This window comes from Papaver somniferum, chromosome 4 (genome assembly GCF_003573695.1).
Source record: "Papaver somniferum cultivar HN1 chromosome 4, ASM357369v1, whole genome shotgun sequence".
In the NCBI taxonomy this organism is placed as follows: Eukaryota; Viridiplantae; Streptophyta; class Magnoliopsida; order Ranunculales; family Papaveraceae; genus Papaver; species Papaver somniferum.
This window is the reverse complement of record NC_039361.1, coordinates 90,584,606-90,597,097: the sequence shown is the minus strand read 5'-3', so window position 1 is coordinate 90,597,097 and position 12,492 is coordinate 90,584,606. Positions and strand designations below refer to the sequence as shown.

Sequence of the window (12,492 nt, the reverse complement as noted above, 5' to 3'; positions counted from 1 at the left end):
GCAGAAACCAGCTGTGATTCTCATTACAGCTACTTATGCACCAATTCACTAATGATGACCCCCTGGAATTAGAATGCCCATCGCAACAACATCTTAATATTTACAACGGCATTGGTTGATAATATAAAACAAGAACTATCCATAAAATACAAAACGTGAATTTACCACTACAAATATGGGCTAATGCTACCATAATTTATGTACCTCTCTTTTAGCCCCTACATTTTTTTGATAAAGAACATCGAATATTTCAATTTCTATATCACTATATTTAAATATGGCAGAAAATAGATAATGAGATATATATATGGAATGAAAGTTTCATCTTTATCTAATTTCCTTTTTAATCGGATGTAGTTTCTGAACATAAAGAACTTAATAAATAAATCAACCTAATTTTTTTCCGTCCACCATATCTCATTGTCAATACAAGGAGTTTTTCTTATCTCCTGCAAATCGCTCTTCCTTTTTGATCAGAATGAAATACACATCCTATTGCTACCAATTTATTGTCATGGATCCTAAAACTGTTAGATGCAATTCATTAAGAAGAACCCTAGAAGACGATTTTAAGATCTCAGATTACGATGTACGGGTTCTTCAGCCTAGTCTCGGCGTGTTCATAATCTGCATGAGGAAGCATGCAGATTATTAGCGTTTACGTGAGATTAATGCATTTGCTGTCAATGAGCATTTTGTGGAATTGGTGCATGGGGAAAGTATATGTTGTTGTCCCTTTGATCGTGATTATTTTGGTCTCCAACAATAGGTGAATATACTTCAAGAACGATCTGATCGGCTTTAAGAACAATTGCTTTGTGATATTAACGACTAGGACGTGGCATTTATAGTTCATGATTCAAAAAGAGACTAGATTGACAAAATAAGTTTCTTATTGATCAGTATTTCTTATACTTCTTAGTTATTTATTAATAAAAAAAACGTAATAACACAATTCTGGAAATTAAAATGATGTGTTACATATGTCTCTAATTTGTTTTTCCCATTTATGTTCTAGTTTTATGTTTTGGTGTCAAACACCAGTTTCAAATCTATAATTCTTCTACAAAAAGAATCCCGATTAGTCACGTAATCAACATTTTTTTTTCGACTTCTCAAATCCCCATTAGTTACAAAATATTTTTGATTCGTGTGCATTTTCAAGAATATCATCATTGATTTGTCTATCAATCACTTATACCTTTTGCATCTCAAATTCTCACTTCTTTTTATATTTTTCTTTTTCTCTCTCGGATTTACTTTTATGAACAAATAAAAGTCTCCCTATAGATTTGCAAAATTTATAGCCACTAGTATGTAACCCGTGCTACTATCGGGTCTGGTGTGAACCGTTGATTTGGTGTGGCGGGGCTTTGCCCCGCTCCCGTGGTTCATATACGTCGGAACATCTTTAAAAAAATATTGATATTCTTTAATTAGTAAGAAATTTTGATACCGATTGGTAATCAATATATTGTGGGATATTTGGTGTTACGCAGAGTGCCCGGTGAATATATTTGTGGTTTAGCCTGAAAATTGTAACAATTTATGTACGGTGTATGCGGTGAATCCTAAATTCTTTTTTATAGTGCTCCAAATTTTGTTTGCACATTATCTTCCTAATTCAATTTGGGTCTTTATTACTTAAGGTACTATTTATTTTAGTAAATCCAAATAGCAGTCGATTCAACTGGGTGAGAACACACCAATCGATTCTGATCCATCTCATTGAGATATTTAGACTTGAGTTTTCGGGCGTAAACATAATATCCAAGTAATTGATTCTATCAATTATTTCGTTTCCTTGATTTTTTTACTACATTGTTACAGAAAAGGTTTTCCTTAATAGCGTAAAACAATATTTGTACACAAATATAAAACAATATTTATAATCCAAAGATTTCTTTTAATTTATTATCCTACATCATCTCTCACTTCTCTCATCCTATGAAATTTCCCACAAATGTCAAATCTTAATATTTTCTACATCCACGAAATTATAATTTTTCTTCTTAAATTCATGAATTGTTAAACAGGTTTTCATTCGAATTTTTCATCAAAAATTTATAATATTCATGTCAGGATGAGATGAAATTTTTCTTCCTCGTCTATCTCGTTCAATGGTGGCATGTTAGGATCCCTCTCCATAATCAAAAGTCTATAAATTTTTTCTTCCTCATCTATCTCGACCAATGGTGGCATGTCAAGATCCCTTTCCATAATATAGTCTATTCCACCATCACGTTCATCCATCTTGACCAAATTTGACATGTCATTGTACTTTCTTTTGTTTACCAGGTCTTTCTTAGTAGGTGTCTGGAGTTGTTCTATGTCCGGAATAAATACTTTACCAGCTATTTGGTTTTTGTAGAGACCTTGCCCTGGTGATCTGTATTGACATAATGATTGTTTTCCAGTTGTATATTTATATCCTGCAAAATATATGTTTTTATTACTTGAATTCCACATAATTATATGGGCATGTCTGAAATAATGTTGGCACGTAGTTACCTTTTCGTTTTTGTTCAAGAGATATGCTTTTTCCAAAGCATTATCATAATGAAATATGTCATGTGCAGTTAGACTGTGATAGAGGAAGTTTCTTTCGTTAACTGTGAATCTAAAGATCATTGTTTTCTATCACAGCTAATATTTCTTCAACACAGTCTTCCCTGTTTTCCCGCAAAAGAAAATCATCACCTAAGATTTTTTTTCTTTCCTGTCATTTCTTGTCTATTCCAAACATAAAAGTTACCTTTACATCCACCGTTGGCAATGTCATCATTTTCGTTACTATAATGTCATCTATAACCATTTTAGCCATTCGTCTCATTGCTGTGATTATACCATTGTTGACGCCGTCACGTACTAATAGTTGGAGAATATAACTGTCATAAAGTATGCAATAGTTTTGCATCATTTTTTTAGTTTTTATAGATAAACTTTCATCGCTTAGTATTTCTATTTATTACCGTGGCATTGGTGCACCGACTATGACCCTGCATGTATTGCACCATGGTTTGCCTTCCATCTAAACATTTTTTTCTACGCCTCCTGGACATGCCATGAAGTACCACAGAGATCATGCTTCAATTCTAATAATTGTTGCTTTAACAATAAAAGTTGCGCCCTACATTGCACTTGATTCATTTATAAGATTTTTTTGGAGTGAAAATATAATTTTAATTGAATTACCTGTCAAATGTCACCTTAAATTTTTCCTCGTCATGTAACATTTTTAATATTTCGTTGAGTTTTATACGATTTTCAAACATTCTTTTTTTTTTTTTTGCTTCGTTGAGTGTTAAGCTCAATCCAAAAATTAAATCTAAGCTTATTTTGATATGAATGTTATACGTACCTTGAAACTGTTCAAAAATTGTTGAAGTTATTATTACTATTCGAGTAACCCCATCATTTTCCAACATAGAATCACATAGTAGTGTTGTCAGATTTACCTTTATCGAAATTCCATTGTGGCTTTGTATTAAAACATCACGTGTGAGTGCATCAGTTTCGTTTTTCTATGTTTCATCTGACTCTTCGAAAGACCCCTTTGATCCCTAGGGCATATGTAGAAAATAATTACTCATCTGACTCTTCGAAAGACCCCTTTGATCCCTAGGGCATCTGTAGAAAATAATTACTCAATCTCTAGATATTGTTCGATGGATATGAAAGAGTATTTTTAAAATTTTTTGTTCTCATTTTTTATCTTTTCTCGTAGCATTGTAAAATCTGATATTGCAATTTGTATCTCGATGGACAATACGTGAATGTATTCACCCAGATTTTCCTTACACCAGGTACTGGTCGAAAACCTCCGTGGTACCGTTGTAGGTTAAAATGCTGGATTCGAATGATTTGTTGATATTTGATTTTGTCCTTGAAGTAAAGAATTTATTTTAGCTTAATGTAAGCATATATCTGGTTTCCCCGTTTTCATCGTTTTATCGGGGTTAGTATCAACCGTAGCAGCAGCTTAATCAAATACAACACATTGAACTTTGGAGTTCATGCAATAAAGAAGACACCGAAAGAACTGCATGTCTCGTTCAATAATCTAAAACATTACGATGGTGGCAAGTATATACTCAATTATTGCACAACACTGTCATCAAAAGTGTAATACATACCTGATTTTAACAAAACCACTTTTGGGTCGAGCACAAATCACTCCTCCATCATAACATATACCTTCATAATTTATTTTGGTCAAGACCAAAAACTCAACATCGCTTCCTTATACAAACTGTTAACTGGCATGCATATCAAGTAAGATATACTCAATATCTCTTCCTGGTATGTAACCCCTGCTACGCATAGGGTCCGTCGGGACTTGTTACTTTGGTGTGGCAGGGCTTCACCCTGCACCCGTGAATCAGATGCTTTAAAACTCATTTTTTTATTGCTTAATAGATTATTTTTTAATTGATAGGAAAGTTTGATACCATTTAGTAATTAATAAGATATTATGTGAACGGCTAGTTTTCTTAAGCAAGATACTAACAATAATAATAATAACAATTGTCTTTTTTTTCCCACACATTTATTAGCTATACTGTAGCGATTTTTTTATTTTTTTGATAGGGTAATAAAATCTTCTCATTCATAGAAAATGTTAATTATAACATAAAATGTGAAGGTCACACGAAAACCATTGTGGTCTATAATGTTGCGCGCAACTGGATATGATTTATAAATTAAGGTTTCCTATATTGTCTTTGTCACGGCCTAATATGCAAAAATACATCTGAGCAAGAGAAAATGCATTTCTAACTTTTAGTCTGACTATTTGTGCATGAAAATCTTCTGCATGTGCCAAATAATTTGTCAGTCTATCAGTGCCAAAATTAGAGATTGCGATCTTTTTTATTTTCATTTCAACTTTTGGAACATCATAATGAACAATAAAATCAGACCTCACATTTATCAATTTCTCAATTATGTTGCTTTTACATGTAATAGTAGATGGATACACGTACCATCGGTCAGTCTGGTGTTCACATGGAGGTTGTGTTATGAGGGAGTCCATCTAATTACATTTCGCTCCAACACAAAGTAAACTTAAGATTCGAAGATCTAGGTATGTATTTCAATTCTATTTATCTCAAATATCGTACGAAGCGGCTTCTGGTGCAATATCTTTATCCTCGTTAGTATGAGTCATGCCTTAAAAGCATTCCTAAACACAGCTTATTAAATTCTGAAATATATAATCTCCAATTATATCAAACAACTGGAAATGATTTCCTCGACTTGAGTTTTTTGTATTTCCATCTTGCCTTTAGAGAATTGATTGCATTGCGATTTTACTTTGAGTGAAAAGTTACAGCATTGCAGTTCTCTTAGTTTGGCAGAGATTGTTAGGAAGGGAGACAATATCTCTTACACAAGTCAAGAAATCTGCATCGAAGGCCCATGTCATTTCCAAGTTGAATCCCTGACTTGAGCTTGATGAGCTGTACGTGCTAGGTGGCACAAAAGAATGCACGTGAGAACCGTGTAAGGTCCAAAGCCGTATGACTATCAACTCCTTTTGAATTATTAAGACTCTGGGAGTGTTGACACCATAATATCCACCATACACGTGGCGGCCATCTACAATTGAAGCAAGATAACATGAAGTAACGCAATGTATCGTACCAAGTCCAAGACTGCTTCAATGTGACGCTAAGGACACCATAGTAATCAGCCACGTATTCTTTTCCCTATATAAACCAAAGCGATTAGGTCTTAAAAGGGGGTCGGCTTCTTTCCTCTCTCTCGACCAAAAACTCCCCGCACTTCACTCTCTTGTAACGAAGTTTCTTATGGAACCAAACAATCATTAATGAAAACCTTAGCTCTCTTTTACCCGTGGACGTAGACGTTCCGTCGAATCACGTATATTGTTGTGTTGATTTCTATTTCATTTTACTGCACTTAGTCTATTTCATGATTTGAGTTTGTATCTTGTTTTTAGTTATTACTTCATCATATGATTCAATTGATTGTGATACTGGATGAATGATATTCACAATTTGGCGTTAGAGAAACGGGGATGGGTAAAGAATTTATTCTCACTGATTCCTATTTATTATCTTTTAAAATTTTTTTCCTATTTATTATCTTTTAATTTTTTTTTTATTTCTCTTAACCGGGTGTTTGCATAAAAACCCCCATATTGTTTTCCTATGTCTGTAAAAACCAGTGAGGGATTCTCCTCTTCTAATGCTCATCATTTAAGTTTTCGATAGATTTTTACTTCAATTTACGGATCTGTTCTTGAACAGCATGGTTTTTCTCAACTATAACCAGGTCTGTGATCTGGTCATATGGGATAATGTTTTTGCAACCTGACTTTCTTTGCTTTAGATTCATTTTGAGTATTGAATTTGGCGAAAACCCATTGATTTTTGAGTATTGCCTTGAACGAATTTCTGGAAACACTTGTAACCTGTTTGTAAAATTCTTCAATGAATCATTTCTATTTAAACTTATTTTCTATGTAACTTTGGGATCTAATTATATCCACTAGTTCGTGTGTTTGCAATCCCAACATCATTTGATCTTTGGAAATCATTATGTTCTTCGAGATTGGATTAGCAAATTTTCTTTTAGATCTACAACTTTATAAACTTTTGTTTTGGTTTGTCCACTCATGGAACAGATTTGAGAGTTTGTGTTATCTTTTATGTGGCCAAACAACTGTAATGATTATTTCAAGTTTTTTGTGGAGTAATACACAGATCTCTCGTTAGAAAAGCTTTGCCGGAGCAAGCTAATCAGTACCAGCGGAGACTCCGCTTCAACTAGAGCAAACTAAAGCCGCTGCTGACTCACTGGTGTTGCTGCCTCCATATGAGGACAATCAGGTACAGACTAGCTCAGTTCAAGATGCCGACCAAAGGAGGAGCGATGTTAATCCCACTAACCCAACAACGATGATATGAAGTCTGATACGGAAGATTCCGGTGACCCAAAGAACAAAGCACCCCGAAGTACAAGTGCATCGATGACTATGGACTTATCCTGATACAGACAAAGCAAAGTCAAACGATGATGCAAGGTTACACGCATATGAATCAAAGTCGGACGCTGACGATGATGGTGCAAAGTACGATCACAAAGATGAGATTCCAACAACGATGCTGAAGGTGCTTGAACTACAGTCGATGCGAAGTCCGATGATGCTACAATGACGATAGCTTTGGACCAATCCAAAGTCACAGCTGGACCGATGATGCAGGCAAGCTCCATTCCAACGTACAAAGTGATGCTGATAATCGAAGTGAGCCCGACGAGCCAAAGTCCGAAGAGGATGGACCAAAGCCCGATGGTTCATATTCTGGTAACAATGATGCAGAACACCTCAATTCCGATGATTGCTCCTCATCTCCCACGTTGCAGACCAACCAAAGTTCGATGAAGACGATGCAAAGTCATGCAACAATGAGCTAAAGTGCCGATGGTGCAAAGTCCTTTGACGATCATGAGAAATTCGATCCGACGTTGTTTCTGTGATGATGCTGTTTCATGCAACAATGAGCTAAACTTCGGTTCCATCATCCGATGATGTTGTTCCAACAATACTCAAGTAACCAACGTGCTAGAAGATGATGTGCCAAAGTCCGATGATCCAGTTGCATACTCTGGTGCCGATGATCCAAGATTCCAAGCAAACCGAAGTACGAACTCATCAAAAATCCGCAGTTTGCAGTACAAGCAAAGTATACAAGCTGAGGAGATTTTGCGGTCGGATTGGTTTTCTACCTTGCACGCAGATCAACAAGGGACAGACATATAAAGCTTGTTGCCAAGGAGATGTACAGCTACGCCGCCATGAAGTCAAGACATTGTTGCCCCTGCTGCTAACGTCAATGTGAAAGCTGACGATGGTAGACTATCTCATACTTTAAGGAAGGAGGGCAACAATTCCATTTTAAGATTGCACCTACAGCAAAACAAAAGAGCAACGATGATACACCATGCAGTCCCGATCATGCAGTGACGATCCTTCAGTCCAGATCATGCAGCCACGATCATAAAAACTAATGAAGCAACCCTATCATGGCGAGAGAAAGCTGACCAAGTTCTGGATAGGGGAAATGAGCCTCCTACAACACCTAATACTAGTTATGGCGGAACTAAAAATCCGCAGTATCACCAAAGTCTCATTGTCTATGAAAGACAAGTCTAATATATCGCTACGATGATAATTAGGCGGTTGTTTTGATAATGTATTTTCACATGATTAATGATAATGGTCTCTTCAGCATCCCAATGCATTTTTACATTATTTCAAGTATCCCAAGGCTGTGAAATCCGACGCAAAATGTTGTAACGATGAAAGCCTTACAACGATGATTCAAAATCGGTGGAGGTGCTCAAAAGTCGTACGTACATTGATATGAAGTGTCGGGACGATGTGCGAAAATTGGAGGACGATTTGCAAAAATCCGATATCAACGATGTGAGGCCACACAATGGTGTCAAGTGATGAGACGATGAGCCAAAGACAGAGATACCGACGAAGCTATACGACGTTGCTAAATCCAATGACGATGCTAACACAACCCGGCGATGTATCTTGGGTGCCACAGTTCAAATCAAAGTTCAACCAACGATGCTAAGACCAATGATGATGATTGATGAAGATGATGGAAGGAATCGGAAGATATGGTTATGGTTGTACTTCATATACTTCTTATTGGGCATATCTCTAGTATTCTAGTACTTCATACTTCTCCAAGATTGATCTTTCTTATTTCTGGTACTTTATCTTCTTACGGTAAGTGTGCTTCTTCATTACTCCTTACCCCGAGTGAAATGACCATTTTGTTCCCTTTGTTGGGTTGGTGGTTTTGGGCGTGAGCTAATCGCACTGTTTAGACCGTGAGTGCTGCAGACATAAGATGTCCCGCGGGCGTGATCAGACCGCCTAAGCGTCCTTGTTGTCAAGGGGAACACTTTTCGCTCGAACCTTCTCGATGCCGATAATTCCCAGTCACTTTTTATTCCAAGTACTTCGTGACCTGACCGCCGGCGTGGCCAGACCGCCTAAGCGCCCTTGTTGCCAAGGACATCAGGATTGTACTCCTTACTCCCAGTCACTTGATGTACTCCTTACTCCCAGTCACTTCTTATTTCAAGTACTTCGTATACTTATTATACGAAAAGACTTGCTCGGTAATTCTTATTTATCGTACCCCATGCTTCTTATCGAAGGACGATCAACCAATGGTTACGAAGTACAGAGGGCGAACAGGATACAATCCTGATGCCGACGATACAAAGCTCCACGTAGACCCGATCATAGCTTCACTCCGATGATGCAAAGTTCTGCCACGATGGACCAAACTCCAACAACAACGATGATTAAAGTAGCCCGAAGATCTAAGCCCGATAATGAAGATTCAATCAAGCTGAAGTACAAATTCATCCCGTGTATAACTCAGACCCGAAGATAGCGGACCAGCTCAATCCGGTAATCCAAAGCCCCGTGACGCTGTCATTCTACGTGCAAGTAACCCGACGATGACGATAATAGCTCCGATTTTCACGCCAATGATGAGAAGTAGTGAAGTACCGCAACGATAGCAACGATGATAGAGTAAAATCCGATGACGAAGATGTAGCGGACCAACTCGATCCGGTATTGTAGACTCTATCAATCCCGATGATAGCTCTGGTCCTTATGCCGATGACACAAAATCCTGTGATGATGAACCAAATGTCCGAGGACAACGATGCTTGATCCGATGATAGTAACGACGAAAGCAACTGGAAGCATAGTTCTCCCAGTGCCCAGGGCAATTCCGAAGATTCAAACTCAATGCCACGATGATGCAAGTTCTGCGACGGTGATAGTTTGTCAGACAACAATGATAATAATCAACAAACTCAACAAAAGTACACAAATGCTACCCATGGTTGCAGGATGAACAAAAATATCAAAGCAGCCAAAAGCAGGGGCAAAATGGACAGCCAGGTCCAAGTAAGGATGTACCAAGCGGCAAATAGAATTTACTTACATTGACGCCCACCCGTTCTAATGATGCTAACGATACCTATACCGACGATGTTGCCTACCTAAAGATGTACACATGGTGGCGCTGTGAACAAGTTGTTGCTGCAGCTAAGATTCTGACATTTCCGAGAACAATTTCATGCCAAAAATAGAACCGCAGATGCAGCTCAAAAGTCATATGGGAAATCGTATATGCAATTCAAAGTAGGAAGCTTTTTCTTGTTTTTACTGTGCGGGTACGCGATTTATGAGGCACGTACTCATCACATCCAAGAAACAAACATGCTTTCACTTAAACTGAAACGGATGTCCAGCAACGAAGTGATCTTATGAATCACAAATGCCCATAATCACCATATTAGGCATCCCCAATAGACACAGCGTCGAAAGGGAACATCGGCACCGCCAACGATGAGCAGTATTCTAGCAAGATGAGAACAGGAAAATATATCTTTTGCTCATGCTCCCAGCTTCAATCAGAAGTCCAAATTAAGCCAAAAGAAGAAGAAATTCAAGTTAAATCGTAAGAAGCAGGATCACAGAATAATAACACAAGTAGAAGGATTGGTCTTAGGGAGGGAAGCGAAGAGAGTGTTGAAGCCAGAATAGTTGATTCTGGAAGAGTGGTTGTATTACGACTCGTATCAGAAGGTGAAACGCTAGCAATGTGGAAAGCTAACAGGTGATTTCTGAGTGTTGTATTCTCCTGACCAAAAACGTGTGTTTGGTGGAAATAGGTGAGACCTATTTATACAAGTCGCAATAAAACGTACCCTGGCCTCGTAAGAAGTGGAAGCGATTGAGTGGTGGAAGAAAAATGGCAACGGGTAACGCCTGGAATTGATGTTTCCATAATGAGGATACGTTTCACCATTATTTGTTTCCATTACTAACCCCTCACTCTTATGACACTTTCTTGTAACGGGCGTTTTGCACGCCGCACGCTGTAAACCGCCAGACCAATACCCTGATGAGCATCCCCCAGTTTGTGACATGTTTTGATGTCTTGAGTGTTTTCATGGAAAACGTGTAGCATGTTGCTATGTGTGGCAAGTGAAGATTGAGAGGCTTGCCGGTTCGGGGGCGACTTTCGACGGTCGAGATTTGTAAATTAAGAGGAAGGGTAGCCGTTGATCGTGGCTACCTTTCGTTTGGCAGCCAGCGACATGGTGGCATGGCCGGCATGGCTCGCATACTTTAGGCGCGACCAAATTAGGGTTTTGGCAAAAACCGTGGAATTTGGCATTGCGACCAAAAATTGCCACAAGTTTGGTGGCGAACTTGTACGGCTGAGATCTGCATCTCAAGAGGAAGGGTAGCCGTTGATCGTGGCTACCTTTCGTTTGGCGGCCAGCGGCATGGTGGAATGGCCGGCATGGCTCGCATACTTTAGGCGCGGCCAAATTAGGGTTTTGGCATAAACCGTGGAATTTGGCGTTGCGACCAAAAGTTGCCACACGTTTGGTGGCGAACTTGTACAGCTGAGATCTGCATCTCATGAGGAAGGGTAGTCGTTGATCGTGGCTACCTTCCGTTTGGCAGCCAGCGGCATGGTGGCATGGCTTTGGCGTGAGATGGATCCGCAAGCATCGTGCGGAGTTGTTGGCTCGGCTTGGAGCCGCTGGAAGTGTACGGCTTGGACGGAGCCGCTGGCATAGTGCGGCTTGGACGGAGCCGCTGGCGTGGTGCGGCTTGGACGGAGGCACTGGCATGCCTTTGGCACGGTGGTGTGGCTGGCATGGTTGGCATGCCTTTGGCACAGTGGTGTGTATGGCATGCCTTTGGCACAGTGGTGTGGCTGGCATGATTTTGGCACGGTGGCGTGGCTGGCATGGATGGCATGCCTTTGGCACGATGGCATGGTTGGCATGCGTTTGGGACTGTGGCGTGGCTGGCATGGTTGGCATGACTTTGGCATAGTGGCATGGTTGGCATGCCTTTGATACAGTGGCGTGGCTGGTGCATACATTTGGAACTGTGGCGTGGATGGCATGGCTGGTGCATACCTTTGGCACGGTGGCGTGGGTGGCATGGTTGGCATGCCTTTGGCACAGTGGCGTGGCTGACATGGATGGCATGCCTTTGGTACGGTGGCGTGGCTGACATGACTTTGGCACGGTGGCGTGGCTGGCATGGTTGGCATGCCTTTGGCACCGTGCCGTGGCTGACATGATTGGCATGCTTTTGGCACGGTGGCGTGGCTGGCATGGTTGGCATGCCTTTGGCACAGTGGCGTGGCTGGCATGGCTGGTGCATACCTTTGGCACGGTGGCCTGGCTGGCATGGCTGATGCATACCTTTGGCACGATGGCGTGGCTGGCATGGTTGGCATGCCTTTGGCGCAATGGCGTGGCTGGCATGATTGGCATGCCTTTGACACGGTGGCGTGGATGGCATGGATGGCATGCATTTGGCACGGTGGCGTGGCTGGTATGCCTTTGGCACAGTGGTGTGGCTGGAATGCCTTTGGTACCGTGGCG

General features: G+C 39.9%; 1 long non-coding RNA gene across 1 annotated transcript; it reads left to right on the top strand.

The window, feature by feature from the left end:
* The first annotated feature begins 5,756 nt into the window (after window positions 1-5,756).
* LOC113276105 lies at window positions 5,757-8,266 on the top strand. Its single transcript, XR_003323975.1, has 2 exons — window positions 5,757-6,047; window positions 6,732-8,266. It is a non-coding gene; the product is annotated as an uncharacterized LOC113276105 (long non-coding RNA).
* Window positions 8,267-12,492: the final 4,226 nt, after the last annotated feature.